Below are 6,000 nucleotides of genomic sequence, written 5' to 3'. Positions count from 1 at the left end.
ATTGCAATCCATACAGTCACATGCTGGAAATGAGATTAAATAGACTGGGTAAAACATTAATTTCCAGGAATTCGCTACTTCATTACTATCGCAAACCACTGCAAGATCATCAGGTATGACGAAGAATAAGAAAAAAGTTGTCTTCTGCATTTTACATTCAGCAGCAGCACAGTGCATTTATCTACAGTAAATTGCTTGTGCATCTGCTTTCTTCCCAAGGCTTCAATGCATACTAATTATTTTCTCATGTATATTAACTAGGATTTTATAGCTTTTGCTGCTTTGTGCACTGTTTCATATCTTTATCCCATAGCTCTTCTGCTATCTTGCTTGCTTAGAGCTGAAAATATTTTTACAGAAGTCTGGAGCAAATTCCTATTTGTACATGGGCAGAATCTTATATTAAGTTTAATGCTGAACAGTACAGAAAACAAAGTCTTTAGACTAGTCTTAAATTTATACCTCTAAGGTCCTCCAGTACAACTGTCCACCTATCACCAGTATTTCCCACTAAACCATGTCCCTCAGTACATCTAAACATTTCTTGAACACTTCCAGGATCAGTGACTACTACATCCCTGGTCAGCCCGTTCCAACACTACACCACTCTTGGAGAAGAAATATTTCCTGACATCTAACCTGAATCTTTCCTGGGACATCTTGAGGCCATTTCCTCTAGTCATATTGTTAGTTACATGGGAGAAGAAGCCAACTCCCACCTCCCCATAACCTCCCTTCAGGTAGTTTTAGAAAGTGATAAGGTCATTCCTGAGCATCCTTTTCTCCAGAGTAAGCAATCTCAGCACCCTCAGCCGCTCCCCATAAGACTTGTGCTCCAGACCCCTCACAGTTTCACTGCCCTTTTCTGGACATGCTCCAGGGCCTCAAATTCTTTCTTGTACTGAGGGGCCCAAGACCGAACGCGGTACTCAAGATGTGGCCTCACTAGGGCTGAGTACAGAGAGATGCTCACTTCCCTGCTCCTTTTGGCAATACTGTTTCTGATGCAAGCCAGGATTCCATTGGCCTTCATCCACCTGAGCACACTGCTGGCTCATATTTAACCAAGCATCAAACAGTGCTCCCAGGCCCACTCCTTCCATACAGTCTTCCACTCCCCATTTCATCACCACTGAAAATATCCTTTTCTATATTACTTTTTGGCCTAAATAAAATGTAATTCAGCATTGATATTAATGCTGCATCAGGTCATTACACCTTGCTCTGCTTCAGTAATTCACTCCATGGTCTACGGGTTGCCTTTATTAACAAGTCAGCCTGAGAACTAAGCCTGCTGAAGGAGAACTGCAAACAGGATTCCCCATCCCCTCCTAACTGTTCTGACATATTACCTAATTTTCACAAGCCCATAAAACTTTTAGATGAGAAGGACCTACCCATTTAACTTTGCAATACAGTCACGCCTTGCTGATTTAGAGCTTTCTCCCCACACACACATAATTTGAACAGATGCAGTGTTTAATTTATTGTGGGAATCTGAGGGTGGGGGCAATATATTCCAGGTAATGCACTCAAAAAATTTATCATTGCTAGTTAATAGCTAAAAGGTTATTGTATTAAATTTTAAAGAGTATTTTGCATTATCGTGTGCAGTGGAAGTGAGCTAGCCTTATGCATGGTGCTAAATATTCCTCTGGTTTGGTCCATCTCATCTTTTTGAAAGGTAGAATCAAAAAGCACAAGTTTTGTTTTAAAATAGTTACACTCAGTACCTGTCAGCTTTGATTGGTTGGTTGAATCAGCATATGAATGTTTAAATAGGGGCTGAACTTTGGAAATTGACTTTATAAAACGTGATAGGCAGAGATTCCACATTTGCAGTATCGTATGGCACTTCTTACACTTTGCTTATGCATTACTTTTATTCTCACCCTCCACTGTCTAACACTCTACCATGGGACTTGTTACACACTGTCACCTACAACCATCTGCCACCAAATTACTTTTAGGATAATTTGAGAGAGTTGTGGTTTTTTCAGAAGTACATACTAGAATTGCATCCTGATGTCTTTATCTTTGCTTTACCTTATAAAATTATGTCCACTTCCTAAAGTTCCAAGAAAAAGGGTTCTGGGACTATATGTGGAATTCTCAGGTCTCCTGTGAAGTTCTTGTGGTATTCTAGGAGCATCTCTAAATATTTTCATGTTAGTCCCTCATTCTTACAATTTGTTATAGTCCTTCATACATAATGCAGCGAGGAACCAGCAATGAAAAGGTAAACACCACATAATCAGGTAGTAAACTGAAGAGGATCTGATAATAATTCTAGTAGTAACTAATTCCTTGTAGTAACTACAAGGTTGGAGCTCCCTCAGCTTCTCTGGGCCCCCATTCCAGTATCTGGCCACTCATTTTCCTTGTAACTAAACAGAATTTTCAGTGTTCCAACTTGTTACTGATGCTTCTCATCTTTCTCCTGTGCATCTTTAACAAAACTGTGATTCTGCCTCCCATGCCCCCTGCTATTAAATACCTGTAGACTGCAGGATTTCTCTTGACCTATCTTCTCTCTAGGCCGAGCAAACCCAGCTCTCTCAGATTGTCCCCGTATGCCCAGTGCTCCAGCCTCTTGATTGTCCTGGTTGTCCTGAGCTGGTTGTTTCAGCATGTCAGTGACATTATTGCTCTGGGGAGACTACAACTGCAGAGCACACCAAATACAGAGTAACAAGTGCCAAACAGAGGTGAAGGCTCACTCTCCTGTTTGCACTTCTCCTAACAAAGTTCTGAATGCTCTTGGCCTTCAGGGGCACGCTGTTAGCTCATGTTGAGTTTATCTAAAAGTCTTTTTTAGTAGAATTGCTCCCCAGTCAGTCATTCCCTATTTGGTAAGCCCTTGCAGCAAGCTATCCATTTCTCAGTCCTGGGCTTTGCATTTTTGTTGAAGTTCATTAGGTTTCATTCAGACAATTTCTGCAGCCTTCTGAGGTCCCTGCCTCCCAGTGTATTTTTCTCTTTCTTCCCATTTGATGTAATTTTCAAACTTGCTTTCTATCCCATCATCCAGGACATTAATAAAAACACTAAATAATAGTGGTCCCAGTGTTGCTCCCTGAGGAATGGCACTAGTCAGTAGCTATGAGCTGCACTTTGTGCTACTAAGTCTGGTGATAAACCTTAGAGCCAGGATGTCCAGCCAATTACCAACACTATTGCTTTTCCAGTGTGTATCTCTCTAATTTGGCTATAAGACTGAAATGAGAAAACACAGATTCACTGATTCACAGAATCACAGAATGGCCGGGGTTGGAAGGGACCTCAAGAATCATGAATCTCCAACCCCCTGCCACATGCAGGGCCACCAACCTCCCCATTCAATACTAGACCAGGCTGCCCAGGGCCCCATCCAATTTGTCCTTGAACACCTCCAAGGACGGGGCATCCACAACCTCTCTGGGCAGCCTGTTCCAGCACCTCACCACTCTCTCTATAAAGATCTTCGCCTGACATCCAACCTGAATCTCCCCTCCCTCAACTTCAAACCATTTCCCCTTGTCCTGCTGTTATCTACCCTTTCAAAGAGTTGATTCCCCTCCTGTTTGTAGGCTCCCTTTAGGTACTGGAAGGCTGCAATAAGGTCACCCCGCAGCCTTCTTTTTTCCAGGCTGAACAAGCCCAGCTCCTCAGCCTGTCTTCATAGAGGAGGTGCTCCAGCCTCCTGATCATCTTTATAGCTCTCTTCTGGACCCTCTCCAACAGCTCTCTGTCTTTCTTGTACTGGGGGCTCCAGGCCTGGACACAGTTCTCCCGATGGGGCCTCACAAGAGCAGAATAGAGGGACAATCATCTCCCTGTCCCTACTGGCCACCCCTCTTCTGATGGAGCCCAGGATACCATTTGCTTTCTGAGCTGCAAGAGCACACTGCTGGCTCATGTTCAGTTTTTCATCCATCAGGACCCCCAGGTCCTTCTCCACAGGGCTGCTCTCAAGGACCGCTCCTTCTAGTCTGTATGGATGCTGGGATTCCTCCAGCCCAAGTGCAAAACCTTGCACTTTGCTGTGTTGAACCTCATTGCTTTCACCCAGGCCCACCTTTCAAGCTTGTCAAGGTCCCTCTGAATGGCATCCCTTCCTTCTACCGTGTCAACCGCACCGCTCAGCTTGTTGTCGTCAGCAAACTTGCTGAGGGTGCACTCGATTCCTTCATTTATGTCATTGATAAAGATGTTAAAGAGCACCGGTCCCAAGACAGACCCCTGGGGGACGCTGCTTGTTACTGGCCTTCACCTGGACATAGAGCCATTGATAACCACGTTGTGTCTGCAGCCTTTCAACCAGTTTCTTATCCATAAAGTGGTCCACCCATCAAATCCATATTCCTCCAATTTGGAGATAAGGATGTGGTGGGGGACCACGTCAAAGGCCTTGCTCAAGTCCAGGTAAATGACATCAGTTGCCTTCCCCTTGTCCACCAATGTCATCACTCCATCATAGAAGGCCACCAGATTGGTTAAACATGACCTTCTCCTGGTGAAGCCATGCTGGCTGTCTCAGATCACACATTCATTCCTCATGTGTTCAAGCATGTAGTCCAGGATAATTTGTTCCATGATCATCCCAGGCACAGAGGTGAGACTCACCACCCTGTAGTTCCCAGGGTCCTCCTTGCTCCCTTTCTTATAAATGGGAGTGATGTGACCCTTCCTCCAGTCATCCGAGACCTCACCTGACAGCCACAACTTTTCAAATATGATGGAGTGCGGCTCGACAACCACCTCAGCCAGCTCCTTCAGAACCCTGGGATGCACGCCATCCAGCCCCATAGATCTGTACACATTCAGTCTCAAAGGCCTTGCAAAAGACAAAAAAAAGCAACACCTACAGCTCTCCCCTCATCCGTGCTACCAGTCATCACAATTAGTAGATGTCTGGAGAAAGGCAATGAGGTTGCTCAGGAATTATTTTCTCTTGATAACTCAACCATCTTCTCGATCTTGATGTTCTTGGAAATAAATAATAAATGGAAACTCTACAGTTTAACTTTAGTTGACATTGTCTAAATAGCTCTGAGAAACTAGTACTGAAGTGACCCGATCTCACTGAATACTAACGGAGCAAATTTACTGAACTATTATAGAGGAGAACCATACCTTGCTTCAGCATTATTGATACTTAATCAGCTGGTGTTTTAAAAAAAGGCTCTGCATGATATGTTATAGTGGAAGGAATCACACACCAAAGATGCTGCTGAAGGCTTTGGCAACAACACCAGTATAAATAAGTTCAAAATTGTTATTTGCAAGCACTGTCAGTCTATCAACTCATCTAAACTGTTTCCTTAGCTGAGATCTGATACCCTCAGTTCAAATTTTATTATATCTATGCAGCTATTGAGCCTTCTGAAATGTAGAGGTTGCAAACAATTTCATTTAAAACTTCAATCCATTCTTACTCTTAACTGCTTTCCTAGGATGCTATATTTAAATTCATAGTCAGGAACCTCCTGTTCCTTGTATGAATGTTTCTTTTAATTAAATAGGATAAGTGCTTGCTACTGTGAGTGAAATTCTGAACCAAACAGAAATTGGATACTGTTATCTCTATGTGAATGTCTTTTGAGATAATTCCTGTTTGCACTGCCTCATTAAAATTGTCTAGCACATATTTAGCTCTTAAAAAAAAAAAAAAAGAAAAGAAAAAGAAAAAAAGAAAAAAAGAAAGTAAAGACTGTATAAGTATTCCACTTGAACCAATTTGCTTAGTAGGATTTGTTCACCTGGCTTATAATTGTCTCTACTTTTAAAATGTCAGTGTTATAAGGTTAACAAGTCCCATTTTCTGCAGCATGTATATCTGAAGGAGTCTGAGCTGAAGGAAAAAAAACACTTTTTTCCTTTAACTTGCTAAGGTGGTACAGACTGCTGTCAGTTTCACCTTATCAAGTTCTAAGAACAGCTTATTAGTTCCTTCAGCTTTCACCCTCCAGTTTTACTCCTTCATCACTTATTCTAAGGATTTCACTTGTGCTTAATCTA

The sequence above is a fragment of the Lagopus leucura genome, unplaced genomic scaffold, assembly GCF_019238085.1.
Source record: "Lagopus leucura isolate 7727_CA_CO unplaced genomic scaffold, USGS_WTPT01 Super-Scaffold_100001, whole genome shotgun sequence".
Taxonomy (NCBI): domain Eukaryota; kingdom Metazoa; phylum Chordata; class Aves; order Galliformes; family Phasianidae; genus Lagopus; species Lagopus leucura.
Note: the sequence above shows the minus strand (reverse complement) of the source record.